Here is a 15,607-nt window from a genome sequence, read left to right as displayed (position 1 = left end):
AATGCAGTGTGTACGTTTTGGCATCAAAGGACTCATCTATTTTATGCACAACCTCGTGCAGGGCAGTCTCATCCGACCTTCCCTTGGCATAGGCATGCTGTTTGTATTTGAGCAGTTCGCTGGATGTCATACTCTTTATTATGGTGTCCATAATACGTCCCATGGTTTTGAATAGAAAGGACGTAAGGCTTATGGGTCTGTAGGCCTTTGGTGTCGCATAACTTGCCTTGCTGGGCTTGGGTATAAACACCACCCTTGCCTCCTGCCAGACTTTCGGAGTATATGAAAGTCCTAGGCACGCTGTGAAAATTTTGGCCAGACGAGGCGCCAGATAGTCTGCCTCTTTCTGTAGTAACTCGGGAAATATTCCATCAGGTCCGAGTGACTTAAAATGGTTTGAAGCTCCTCAAGGATTCGTTCACCATAAATTGTGTTATTAGAAACCTTCGATCAACGTCATCATTACAAGATTCTGGTGTCTCCGTGAGTCCCTTCGTATTCTGTGGAAAATGGGTTTTCATTAAAAGCTTCAACATGTCCTCCGTTTTATCTGCTCTCACTCCCATGTCGACTACTAAAGTTTCAGTTTGGACATGGGTTTTTGAGAGGAACTTTTTTATCTTGGCGGCGCCATTAACGCTATCGACCTGTTCGCAGAAAAGCTTCCAGGAGGAACGTTTTGCCGCTCTGGTGATCTTATGGTATTCCTTGAGCCGTATGTAATACACATCCCAATAAACTTCCGCCTTTTTACGACGTGTTCTGTTACAAAGTCTGCAGACCTCTTTCCCAGTAATGCGAATCTCCCCGGTCATCCAGGGTTTTTCTTAAGCTGGTTTCCTTTCCCGAAGAGGACAACTATCTATCCTGTTGACATTTTCGTCAATCTCTTATATGCTTGGACAATCTTAATTATCTTGCCCAAGTCTTCTTCTGAGTAGCCTTCCGAATTTTGTCCAGTTGGTTTTCAACTTATTCCGGAAGCTTATCGGATTCAGCGCTGGCCGTGCTATTCTAAACCAAATGAAGCGATGGTCAGAGAAAGAGTGTTCCATGGAGACCCTCCAATCCTGAACCTCATCGATCAGGTTTTCGGAACATATCGTCACATCTAATACCTCCTCCCTAATCCTATTAACAAAGGTAGCGGTGTGACCAATATTAAGTGTTATTAGGTCGTTAATATTCAAGAACTCTCCCAGGGCCCCACGAAATGTGGTGAGAGTTCGCATCGCACCCTATTAGTAGCTCGTTTCCTGTCTGTTTTACTTTCCTCACCAGCCGTTGCAGCACCGACGTGGGTGGCGGTGTCGGTGTCAGTGTCGGAGAGTCGAAAGGCAGATAAAGTGATGCCAGGTATGCTCCGCCGTCTCCCTGTCTCACCACTGTTGCATCCGACGTTGACAACTCTGGGGAAAATATATAATTCAAATGTTTATGACAAATAAGGCAGGTCCTCGGCCGAGTACCAGTGTTAGCATAGAATAATTGGTAGTTGATATGGTTCAGTCCAGAAAATTTGTTCCGGGTCGTCCATGGCTCCTGAATTAAGACAATATGAATCTTGCCCTTGCTGATTTTCTCCATCAGAGCGTGTGTAGGTTTATCTGGATTACCTCAATCATTGGCCCTCCAGTAAATGGGCATCTTGGCAGTAGGTGATGATCTCATCGCCTGCTGTTCTGTTCTTTAGACTGCATTGAATTTCCTGTCACTGCACTGCCTGATGTCATCGTCTTAGGTTCTTTGCCTAGTCTAGTCTTCCGACTTTTCATGGAGCATAACGGTGTAACAAAAATCAAATTTAAAAAATTTCAATATGACATCGATCGTACGAAAATTCATACGAGTATTTTTCTTTTGGTTTCATCTCTTGATAATACGTTTTTTGTCTGGCGTGTAACTTCGGTATTTTTGGCTGTAGGTCTTCTGTAGAGCATAGTTCTATAATTGCCTAACCCAGGCATGTTTTCAACCTATTTATGCCCCACACCACTACTGTGGTACAGGGTATTATTACTTAGTGCATTTTTTTGTAACGCCCCGAAAGAAGAGAGATAGATCCATTGATAAGTATACCCATCAACTCAGAAACACCATCAGATTCGATTTAGCTAAGTCCGTCTGTCAATGTTAATTTGTTTACAAACTACAGGTTGCAGTTTTCATCCGATCGTCTTCAAATTTGGTACGTTTTTCGGCCTAGAGGCGAAGCCTATTGGAATTAGGTCACTGCAAGCGCATTATTGACAAACATTGCTAAAATTGTGCACAACTCTTTCCTCAATGCCTACCACAATATCTAAGAAGTTTGGTCAAAATCGGTTCAGATTTGGATGTAGCTCCCATATATATGTTCGTCAGATTTTGACTAGTTTGCAATAATGTTGTCATTTGTCAACTGGATTTATTACAGTTTGAACATATTTGCTCGAAATTTGATACGGATTGTTTAATAAGCCATCTGAAAACGTCCACCGAAGTCCATCAAACTTGGTAATAGGACAGTTTGTGAACAATAACTTCTTCTCGGATACATTGTTATGTCGTATGTGTGTCCTACTTGCTTTACTTTTGCGGTATACACACAAATATCACTACAATTACGACTACAAATAAGATGTTGACGAATATTCTACTGCTTCGTATGAGAATTAAATTTTTTGAACTCAAAGATCGAAATAAATTCGACAAAATTCAACCGTTTTTATCGGGACTTATAAATTGTTTGCCAAATGTAAAAAAGACATGGGACATTTTGTGTAACTCCTTGCTCAAAAATCCTTAGAATAAAATTGTTCATAAAAATTTCATTAAAATCATTAAATTTTTTCTTCACCTATACTAAAAGTATAAAGCGTTGCTTTTGTTTTGCACACTCATTTTTGGACTATTTGCACATATTTTTACATCTTTGGCCTAGTTCTGATTTCATTCTCAGCCTATTAAATTATTGCGAAATCCGACGGACTCTTTTATTTGTCAGAACACAAACAACTGGCAAACAACAACACACAACAGTCTTGAAGCCCATTTATTCTCTTTAAAAAATTTGCAAGCAAAAGTACGCGAACGGCTTCCAGTAAAAATTCGCAGAACAACAGCTGATTTTTATTTTGGTTGGGTTTTTTTATTTGCTTGCTTAGGAAAACAATTCTTGTGAGGTATATTCCTTAGATAAACCTCAATTTATTGGCCCGAGAGTGACAAGGCCGGAAGGGGATCCATTCGTAATGTCCGTGATCTCCGTGTCGCTGGACAGCCATCACAATTTACAGTGCACGAAGCTACGAATTTCATCCGTAGTGTCAAGTCGGGCAAGGCGCTGGTCCCAGACGGAAGCTCTACACTGATGCTGAAGAATCTGGATTTGACTGGAGTCAAGAACCTTACAACTGTTCTCAGCCTGTCAGAACACTATTAGAGTACCCGATGTTTGGAAGATGAGCAGTGTGATCTCGCTACTGAAACCTGGAAAGGACACGAGCATGGGAAAGTCGTACAAACCGATCTGTCTTCTTTCATCAGTAGCCAAGACCCATGAGGGACTACTCCTTCCGATCCTCCCGTTGGACAATTCCCCTTCGTCGAGTTTCAGCATGAATTTCGAAGGCTGCATTGAACTACTGCTTTACATTCTATCACCATGTACAAAAGTACACTTGTTGTGCTGACAAAGAAACCTTGGACTAACCATCTAAGCTTCTGGATATAGTGGCTAGACAAATTGCTACAACCACTGATGTGAGGCTAATCGAGCTTTCAATTTTTAATGTGACGAATACGGATACTGCGTTATCATTGAATATATCTGTATCCGTTTACAATTGGCAGACTAGTTTCCACTAATTTTTTTCAATTCCACTGTGCTTAACTTTTAACTGGCAGTATCTTCCCTCCTTAACAAAATCAAAGGAATGGTGTTGGTTCCATCGTAGCTCTCTGATGAGGGTGATTCCATCAAAACACTTACGAAACCGTTCATTGCTATTTTCTTGGTGTCTGGAAAGATACAATGTTCTAATTTTTCAAACAATTCCACAAATTTTGCATTTAGCTTCTTATGTAAAACAACCGACTTGAGGTAAAATTACAACTTCATTTGTCGAGTTTTCTGTACCTGAATACTAGCTGCTGCCATGAAGTAAATAAAAACAAGTAAGAAGGCGTTAAGTTCGGCCGGACCGAACTTTGGATACCCATCAACTCGGTTAGATATGTAAACCACCTTTCATCAAAATCCGGTGAAAATTGCAAACCTTATGTCACATAGCAGTTATATCGAAATATGTTCCGATTTGGACCAAATACTAATAAGAACAAGTCATTGTTCAATTGTGTATGACAAATTATTAATCTTTTTAGTAGCTATATCTAAAAATAAACCGATCTGAACCATATACGACACGGATGTTGAAAAGCCTAACATAAGTCACTGTGGCAAATTTTAGTGAAATCGGATTATAAATGCGCCGATTATGGAGCCAAGACTTTAAATCGAGATATCGGTCTACATGGCAGCTATATTCACATCTGAACCGATTAGGGCCAAGTTGCAGAAATATGTCAAAGAGCCTAACACAACGCACTATCCCAAATTTCGGCGAAGTCCGACAATAAATGCGTCTTTTAAGGACCCAAAACTTTAAATCGAGAAATCGGCAATGGCAGCTATATTCAAATCTAGACCGATCTAAGCCAAATTGACGAAGGATGTCAAAAAGCCTAACAATACTCACTGTCTCGAATTTCAGCAAAATCGGATAATAAATATAGCTTTTATGGGCCTAAGACCCTAAATCGGCCAATCGGTCTATATGGCAGCCAAATCCAAATCTGGACCGATCTGGGCCAAATTGAAGAAGAACGTAGAAGAGCCTAACACATTTCACTGTCTCAAATTTCAGCAAAATCGGATAATAAATGTGGCTTTTATTGGCCTAAGACCGCAAATCGGAGGATCGGTCTATATAATTGACGAAGGATGTCGAAGGGCCTAACAATACTCACTATCGTTAATTTCAGTAAAATCGGATAATAAATGTGGCTTTTATGGGCCTAAGTCCCTAAATCGGCCGATCGGTCTATATGGCGGCTATATCAAGATTTAGTCCGATATAGCCCATCTTCGAAGTTAACCAGCTTATGGACTAAAAAAGAATCTGTGCAAAATTTCAGCTCAATATCTCTATTTTTAAAGACTGTAGTGTGATTTCAGCAGACAGACGGACGGACAGACATGTCTATATCGTTTTAGAATTTTACGCTGATCAAGAATATATATACTTTATAGGGTCGGAAATGGATATTTCGATGTGTTGCAAACGGAATGACAAAATGAATATACCCGCATCCTTCGGTGGTGGGTATAATGAAACAAATTTAATAATTACCATTAAACAATATTTTTATTTTTTTACTTACCTCTCCCTTTTTTGGGTCCATTTTGGTTTCAGCTTTTGTATTTTTACGTAACGGCTGCGTTTCATAAAACAGCTGACCTTTACCAAACATCTGTTCAAAGTTGCAAATTTCTGCTGGCAAAAAAAAGTCCCAGTAGGTATTTGCAGGTTTTCTGTTTTCGAACTGTCAAAATTTGCTCTCTCTCGCGCTCTCATCTGCTGGCAAATAAAGTACGCGAACGACTTCCAGTAAAAATGTGTGCAAATTTTTTTGCAATTCAAATTGTGCAACACTTATCCTGATGCAGCGACATGTCGCTACTATTTTCCTCATAGAACTCAGTACCACTTGTACGGAATGTGTTCGTATTATCTTCGTCACCATTTTTTTATAGTGCATATTGACAGTTGTAAAACGGCAAAGTCAGTACTAGGCTTATGGGCCAACATAGCTACAAAACGCGGAAATTTTTTTTAGAGATGCAAACTTCCATTGGTGCAGAAGTCGTCTGGTAATTTTCATTGACCTGTGTCGAGTACACGTTTAACAATAATAAATTAGTTTTTTTTATACTTACAATAGGAGTATATTAAATTAAATAGCAATAAAATATGACCAAAATGTTCACTGTGCACATAGGGCATAAACAAGCTTTCTCCATCTAGCTCTATCATTCCACGATATATGGGTTGATTCCAACTCTTTTTTGGTTCTGCGGATCCATGTTTTTCTCGGGCGTCCCGCGAGGGGAAGGTTTGTTCTAATTTCCTATTCTTCATTTGAAATACGGTTTGGCAAGGAAATCCGAAGTATTTCTTGTAGGCAGCGATTTATTAAAACTTGGATTTTGCGGGTAGTCGCTTGTGTCAAGCTCCAAGTTGTACAGCCATATAATAAAATAGGTTTCACACTACTGTTGAAGATTCTGAATTTAATTTTCACTCTTGTTCCTGTTGTCGAAGGCAAAAATCGACCGCAGTCGCAGTTGATGGCGAATTTCACGTCAAGTTATTGCCTTCGACGGTTTAGTAGTAAAAACATAATAACCAAAAGTGAAAAAGAATGTCCAATCAATCAAAACACAAAACATATGTTTGTAAATGGGCAGGAGGTGTGCTCGTCATGTTTTCCAGTAAAAATGTGCAGGCGAGTAAGAACCTTTAGGGCTAAAACAGAATGAGCGCGTTGGACTTTGTTTTTGAGCATTGCTTTGGAAAATGCAACTCTGCAAGTAAATCCCACAAAAGTAAAACATTTTTTAAACCCCCTAGTAGAAATTTCAAACTTTTCAATATCAAAACATTTACGCTCTCTTCTGCTGGCAAATAGTGTACGCGAAAACACTTAAGGTCAAAACAGAATAAGCGCGTTGAGCTTTGGTTTTGAGCGTCGCGTAGCAAAAAAGCAACTGCACACAAATTTCGCAAAAGCAACGCGGAAAAGTTAAACTATTTTTAACTTTGACGGCTCTATTAGGTAGCCGTTGAGTGGAGCGGGCGTGTTTTTATTTCGCTCCTCAAAGAAATAAAAATATATCCGTATCTCGGATAAGATAAAAAGCCTTTTGGCTAGAAATGGACTCCAAAGACTTAACATCTGCGGCGTTGGCGTCAGACCGTAGCGTGTTGTCCTCCCCTCCTATAGGCGTGTGTGCCTTGGCACCTGTAGTCGAGAGTAATACTTCAAGCGCACAAGTAGTCGTCAGACTAATTCATGAGGAAGAGACGGATATACCAGAGGGATGCACAGTTCGTCCCCAGGCTTTAAGTAAAGGTGGTGTTTCTGACTCGGATTTACACAGCGACGGTGTCAATGAAACAGTCATCGCAGCCGAATCGAGAGATGAGTGCATCGGGATGACGGCAGAAGTGAGCGATGCCTTTGCTAAGCTCACAAGCAGACCGAGAAAGCGATCCGGTGCACGGCGAAGTATGTACCGGCAATCGGGCGAAAGTGCAGGGTGCTGGAAGGGATAGAACTGACATTCCAAGCACTTCTACGGAAGCTGGAAAAAGAGTCAGATCTCCCGACGAGCATAGCACTGCTAAAATGCTGAAGAAGAAAAAAAGCTCCCCGCTTTCAATTACTCTGGGAAAACCAAGCCAGCCATCCCGTAATGGAGACTCCAGACAGTGTCCTGCGGAGGTAGACAAAATCCGTACAACAACGAAGGAAGCGCGCACCTGCCCCTGAGTCTTCATGGAGGACTGTGACTTCCAATAGGATGCCACAGGCATTACGGAAAGGGAAGATGGTCGCTGAGAATGGTAAGGAGCCAGAGTGACAAGGAAGTATAACAGAGGTGAGCTGACTTATGCAGTCATTAATATCGGCTGTGCATCCGGTAGGATTCCACCAAGTCATTGGTCCCAAGTGGAGGATCTAGTTAACGATCGGATTTTCGAACATCTCCGTAACGAATTTGGCTAAGACTAAAGGCATGGCGCACTACGGGAGCAAAGCTTTCTTTTTCAAGATTGGGAAGACTAGTATAGGCAGAAGTTCTCATTTTGAGAAATCAGGCCGTGCAGTGGCAGGTGACTGGAACCCGACGAAGGACCCATCACCGACTTCATGATTCGGAATACTGGGATAGGTAAAGATTCTAATATTGAAACCAACCAAACGAACAGGGAGCTGATGATGGTACCATCACCTACGCCCAAGAAGCCCATTTACTTAAGATTTGGAAGGCTAAGATAGTCAAAGATCCTAGTATTGAAACATCAGGCAGTACAGGGAATGGAAACCCCATACAGCTTAACTAACAGAAACCCGACGATGGAACCATTACCGACTTTATAAACAGTCGAAAGACTAGACAAGGCAAAAAACCTAAAACGATGACATCAGGCAGTGCAGTGACAGGAAAGTCAATGCAGACTAAAGAACAGGGAGCAGACGATGAGATCATCACCTACTCCCAAGATGCCCATTTACTGGAGGACTAATGATTGTGGTAGTCCAGATAAACCTCCACCGGCGCGAGACTGCTGCACACGCCCTGATGGACAAAATCAGCAAGGGCAAGATTCATATTGTCTTAATTCAGGAGCCACGGACGACCCGGAACAAAGTTTCTGGAACCATATCAACTACCAATTATTCTATGCTAACAATGATACTCGGCCGAGGACCTGCTGTATTTATCATAAAAATTTGAATTATATATTTTCCCCAGAGTTGTCAACGTCGGATGCAACAATGGTGAGACAGGGAGACTTTATGTGCCTTTCGACTCTAAGACACCGCTGAATCCGATAAGCTTCCGGAATAAGATGAAAACCAACTGGACAAAATTCGGAAGGCTACTCAAAAGAAGACTTGGGCAAGATAATTAAGATTGTCCAAGCATAGAAGAGATTGACGAAAATGTCAACAGGATTACGACTGCACTGGTGGGGTCCTTCGAAGATAGTTGTCCTCTTCGGGAAAGGAAATCAGCTCAAGAAAAACCCTGGATGACCGGGGAGATTCGCAATATTGGGAAAGAAGTCCGCAGTCTTTTTAACAGAGCACGTCGTAGAAAGGCGGAAGTTTATTGGGATGTGTATTACATACACACTGCTCAAGGAATATAATAAGATTTCCAGAGCGGCAAAACGTGCCTCCTGGAAGCTTTTCTGCGAACAGGTCGATAGCGTTAAAAACGCCGCCAAGATAAAACAAGTAAAAGCGGGCTAGGTTCGGCCGGGCCGAATCTTACATACCCTCCATCATAGATCGCATTTGTCGAGTTCTTTTCCAGGCATCTCTTCTTTGGCAAAAAAAGGATATAAGAAAAGATTTGCTCTGCTATTAGAGCGATATCACGATAGGGTCCGGTTTGGACCACAATTAAATTTTATGTTGGAGACTGTGTAAAATGTCAGCCAATTCGAATAGGAATTGCGCCCTTTGGGGGCTCAAGAAGTAAAATAGAGAGATGGGAGTTGTATCGGGCTATTGACCGATTCAGACCATAATAAACACATATGTTGATGGTCAAGAGAGGATCCGTCGTATAAAATTTCAGACAAAATGGATAATAATTGCGACTAGAGACTCAAGAAGTCAAGATCCCAGATCGGTTTATATGGCAGCTATATCAGGTTATGAACCGATTTGAACCTTATTTGACACAGTTGTTGAAAGTAAAAATTAAATACGTCATGTAAAATTTCAGCCAAATTAGATAGGAATTGAGCTCTCTAGAAGCTCAAGAAGTGAAGTCCCCAGATCTGTTTATATATGACAGCTATATCAGGTTATGAACCGATTTGAAACATACTTGGTGCAGTTGTTGGATATCATAACAAAATACTTCGTGCAAAAATTCATTCAAATCGGATAAGAATTCCGCCCTCTGGAGGCGCAAGAAGTCAAGACCCAACATCGGTTTATATGACAGCTATATCAGATTATGGACCGATTTGAACCATACTTGGCACACTTGTTGGATATCATAACAAAACACGTCGTGCAAAATTTCATTCTAATCGGATAAGAATTGCGCACTCTAGAGGCTCAAGAAGTCAAGACCCAATATCGTTTTATATGGCAGCTATATCAAAACATGGACCGATGTGGCCCATTTACAATACTAACCGACCTACACTAATAAGAAATATTTGTGCAAAATTTCGAGCGGCTAGCGTTACTCCTTCGGAAGTTAGCGTGCTTTCGACAGACAGACGGACGGACGGACATGGCTAGATCGACATAAAATGTCACGACGATCAAAAAAAAAAAAAAAAATATATATATATATATATATACTTTATATATATATATATATATATATATATACCCTGCACCATAGGACCCCCCGTCCTATGGTGCAGGGTATAAAAAAGTTTCTCTCAAAAATCCATGTCCAAACTGAAACTTTGGTGGACGATATGGGGCAGACTATCTGACGCCTCACCTGACCAAAATTTTCACAGCGTACCTAGGACTTCCATATACTCCGAAAGCCTGGCAAAAGGCAAGGGTGGTGTTTATACCTAAGCCCAGCAAGGCACCAAAGGCCTACAGACCCATAAGCCTTACATCCTTTCTACTCAAAACCATAGAACGTATTGTGGACATCATGATAAAGAGTATGACATCCAGCGAACTGCTCAAATACAAACAGCATGCCTATGTCAAGGGAAGGTCGGTGTAGACTGCCCTGCACGAGGTTGTGCATAAAATAGGAGAATCCTTCGATGCGAAAACGTACACACTAGCGGTATGCATTGACATCGAGGAGGCTTTTAACAAAGTGCGAACCGACACACTGATTCAATCCTTAGACCAGTACCGGGTGGATCCGGTCCTTAGAGACTGGATAAACCATATGCTAAGGAACAGGATAAATTGTGTGTCCCATGGCATAAATATAAGGGAGCAAGTGGCACAAGGCACGTCACAGGGGGGCATTTTATCGCCACTCCTAGGGGGACCATCATAAATGACCTATTACGGATGCTGACTGAGGAGGGATTTGAGCCCGTCTGCTACGCAGGCGATGTTTTAATACTTCTAAGGGGTAAGGATTCGAACGAGCTATGCAGAAGGGCCAAAAGGGTCTTGCATATGGTATATGACTGGGCTGGACCCAGAGGTCTCAATATTAACCCAGAGAAGACTGAAATATGCCTGTTCACGAGAAAGCCGAAGGAGGGCCAATTTAACGCACCACGTTTCCCCAATAAGACGATTTCGATATCTGACAAGGTCAAATACTTAGGTGTAATCTTGGACAGTAAACTGAATTGGAAGTGTCACATTCAGGAGCGTACTGAGAAGGCTAAAAAATGTTGGGCACTATGGGCCGATCCTCTATATGTCCAAGGATAGTCCACTGGCTCTACAGGAGCGTGATAAGACCAATAAAGACTTACGCCGCAGTAGTCTGGTGGACTGCTATGGAGAAAAAATGCAACATAAGGACCATACAACAGGTTCAGAGAACATGTTGTCTTGGTATAGGCGGAGCGATGAGGACCATTCCCACTAGAGACTATTCTAGATATCCGACCCTTTGACATACAGATTAAGTGTGAGGAACCCACCCAGATTTAAGGCGATGGGAGAATGGATTGAGGATGGGAGCAGCTCATACCATCGCGGTATAATCAAGGCGACGTTAGGAAACCTCGAAGGAAGGGAAGAGGTTTCCGATCGGATGCTTGAGATGAACCTTGAAGTCTAGTGCGAGGCACTGCTGGAATCGGCCCAGTCTTGGATTGACGGATCCCTAGTGTATCCATCTGGAAAGTCATGTTACGCGGATGGATCAAAGCTAGAGGACAAAGTGGGTCTACATTGAGAAGCCAGGGACTGAGATCTGTTTTATACTGCCTGACCATAATATGGTCCTGCAGGCGGAGATCCGTGCGATCAAGGAATTTGTGAAGTGGTGCGGTGCTAACGCGACGTCGAGTGTGAACATCTTTCCGAACATTAAAATTATCATAAGGGCAATAACGATCAGGACGGTTAGGTCACGAACAGTCTTACATTGTTAGAAGGAGATTAACGTCTTCTCTGAGGATGGCAAAATCCGCATCGATTGGATGTCGGATTTTGCCAGGGGAATGAAAGGGCAGATGATTTGGCAGTGAAGGCCTGTGGTCTGCCGTCAATAAACTTGGTTAACCCGAAGCCTTTCGGGTCGACGCAGTCCGAGTTAAGGGCGTGAGCGACGAATGTTCATTGTGGAACGAGCTCACTTATATAGGATCGGTGCGGCAAGTGATAGCATAGTAGGGCATGCAGGGCAAATAATAAGACGTTGCAGCATTTCCTTTGTCATTGCTTGGCTTTCGCGTCTAACAGATACCGGCATTTAGGTGGGAACACAATACCACACATGAACCAACTTAGGGGAAAACAATTAAAGATTTTGTAAGTAGCACGGAGTTCCTAACCTAAAATTTTCTTTTTAGAGTTTACTTTATAGTCTTTAGACCGTGTATGTCCATAGTGGCATAGGGCGGATTAATATCTGCACCCTCTTTTCAAACTAACCTAACCTTTACGCTTGAAACCGAGCGGCATTCGGTGTTGCCACACTTGAAGTAGTGTATTTGGTCGTTAAGAGTTGGTATTCTATTCTGCTTTCTGAATAGTCACTAAAATTTTTAATTGATCCGCGAGCGGAAATTGACAGCAATCAAATGGTTTTGTTTCCATACCAAAACATATTTTTTATCTGCACTTATTGCATTCTCCATTTAATATATTTTATCGCAAGTAAATGAAGAAAAGCGAACCATTGAAACCAATAAAACATAGAAAAACGATGCCCGCAATGCTTTCAAGTGTTGCCACATTGATTTTTTTAACATTTTCCTCACTATAAGCAATGTACCTTTCCGCCTATTTTTAGCCAACGTTTCGACGACTTTTTTTTCATACGGAGTTTGACAGGATTCCGCTTGAAAAGCCAAACAGAATACTCAGTTTTAAGTTACAAATTGTTTAACTTTTACGAGTTAAAAATTTTTATTTGTATATTTATCAAATTTTTTCAACACAATTGAGCACAATTTCGTTATAGTTTGCAAATTAATTTTCTATTTACGAAGGAACAAAAGAGGAATTGGTTAAAACGCAGCATTCGACATGCCAACTTGCATGAATCTAATCTGTGCCACTTTTATGATATTAGGAAGACCAAGCAGACCGTATGTTTTGGTCGTATACGTTCTTTGCGATTTAGCCTTGTCCGTATGCCTGGCAGGTGTAATCACTCTACAATCTTTTAATATGAATTTTTTATGCGCAATAATTGTTAAAGTTGTGAGAAAGCTGGTTAAATCATAAATTTGTGAAAACAATTTAATTTAACAATTTAAATAGCAACCACGAATGAAAGAGAGCTGTTTTCAAAAACAGCTGATTTCTTTGTCAGAAGGAATAGAGCACGCTCTAAAGGCTGGTACTACTTTTTTTTTGCGGAAATTTATCCGAAAGTCGTTCTCGGTGGTTTGATAAGGTTGCCACATTTTAGTTTTTTTGGGTTTCTTTGGCTAAAATGTTGCCATTTACATATAAAAATTAATACGGCCCCAATCAAATATCAATTTATGAGCTGCTTACGAGCATGTGTACACACAAATGCGAGTGTGTGAACGGTACTCAAATTCATATGTATGTGTTGTCGTAACTTCAACAAAACCCACCACTTCGAAAATAATAAATAATGAAAAACAAAAAACTAGAAAGAAACGAATACATCTTTTATTTGTAAATATAATTATATTTTGTGTTTTTTTTCGTTGGCATAAGTTAAATTGGGACAACTTGCCAAAAGCCTTTGGCAGCATCTTCCACTTGTAACAAAATAATGTCGTTGTGATTGCAAGGCCAAAAGCAAAACACGTTCCTTCACCATCGTTATTACTTCGTACTGATTTATTGCAATAGCTTTTTATGAAAGGCACATCAATTTTGTATTAATTTTACGAGAATATTTATTTGTATACAAAAACTTTCTTATTTATGCATTCACAAATACTAAATTCTTTCCACCCCGAGTAACACTAAGTTACAAATCGAAGTTTGGTGATCGCGTTTGTTTTATGTACGAGAACGACTTGTTACGTAGCAACTGTGGTTGTGCTCTTTTTGGGTGTCGTGAAATGTAAATTTTCCCTAGGTGGAAGGTGGAAAAACAAGTTATAGCGAAACGAATACTTTTCATCAATATTTTAAAATTTTTTTTTTTATATGGAGTTTCACCGCGAAAACCGAACATAGTACCAACCTCAAACGAAAGAAAATTGTGTGTGCTATATTGAAAAGGGAATTTCATATGTTAGTTTCGTATGTATCACACGGAATATACAACTCAGAGCGATCACCCGATTTTCAGTCGTAAAATAATTTATACGCTCATAAACCCAAGTCCTCTGATATGTATAACTGTTTTCTGTGTATAGATTAGTACCATTATTTTATTTTTGTAAAATTGAAATATATACATCTTTTTGGGAATTTCAAAGAAATGAGGCCAGCGGCACCATCTCATGTTAATTGCTTACGCGAGTGCGTGATATGAAGTAGGCACTTTGCTCTTTTTAAAACCAGGCCTAATGAAAATTCCGATCGACAGTTTTTGCAAAATTTGATAGGCGATTTCGACAAACGTAATACCAATAAGTAAGAAGTTCGGCCCGGCCGAACTTTGAATACCCATCATCTCGGGTATATATGTCAACCCCCTTTCGCCACAATCCTGTGAAAATTGGACAACTTATGCACCCAAATTCGGCACTGATATTGAGTGGGCTAATAAATTTAAATCACTGTTGAATTTTTGTATTTCAAATTTAAACTAAATCGGGTAAGCTTTTATGAACTTCAGACCCTTAATTGGCATATCGGTCTATATGATAGCTATATCTTAATACAGTCTGCTCTTTACAATATTTGGATCAGATGAGGGGTGGCCTAAAACTACTTACTGTTTCAAATTTCAGCGAAATCGGATAAAATATAAAGCTTTTATGGGCTTCATACTCTCTAACAGGAGATAGGTCTACATCGCAGCTATATCTAAATATAGTCCGATCCGAACCATATTTGGGTCGGATGTCGAGAGACCTAAAACTGCCCACTTTTCCCAAATTTCACCGAAATTGAATAAAAAAAAACTTTTATGGGCTTCAGACCCTTAATCGAGAGATCGGTCTTTATGGCAGCTATATCTATATATAGCCCGATCTGAACTATATTTAGGTCAAATATCGGGAGGCTTATATTAACCCACTGTTTCAAATTTCATCGAAATTGGACAATAAATAAAGCTTTTATGGGCTTCAGACCCTTTCGCGGCAGATCGGTCTATATCGCAGCTATATCTAAATATAGTCCGATCTGAACCATACTTAGGTCAGATGTCGGGAGGGTTCAAATAACCCACTGTTTCAAATTTCAGCGAAATTGGACAATAAATAAAGCTTTTATGGGCCTCAAACCCTTTATCGGCAGATCGGCCTATATGGCAGCTATATGTAAATATAGTGCGATCTGAACCATATTTGGGTCAAATGTCGGGAGGCCTAAAACTATTCACTATTTCAAATTTCAGCAAAATCGGATAAAAAAATCACTTTTTATAGGCATTAGACCCTTTATCGGAAAATCGGTCTATATTGCAGTTATATCCAAATATGGTCCGACTTGGCCGTTTCAAAAACTTAATCAGCGTGCATCAAAAAGACGTATCTGT

This window comes from Stomoxys calcitrans, chromosome 1, assembly GCF_963082655.1.
Source record: "Stomoxys calcitrans chromosome 1, idStoCalc2.1, whole genome shotgun sequence".
In the NCBI taxonomy this organism is placed as follows: Eukaryota; Metazoa; Arthropoda; class Insecta; order Diptera; family Muscidae; genus Stomoxys; species Stomoxys calcitrans.
This window is presented reverse-complemented; position numbering follows the sequence as displayed.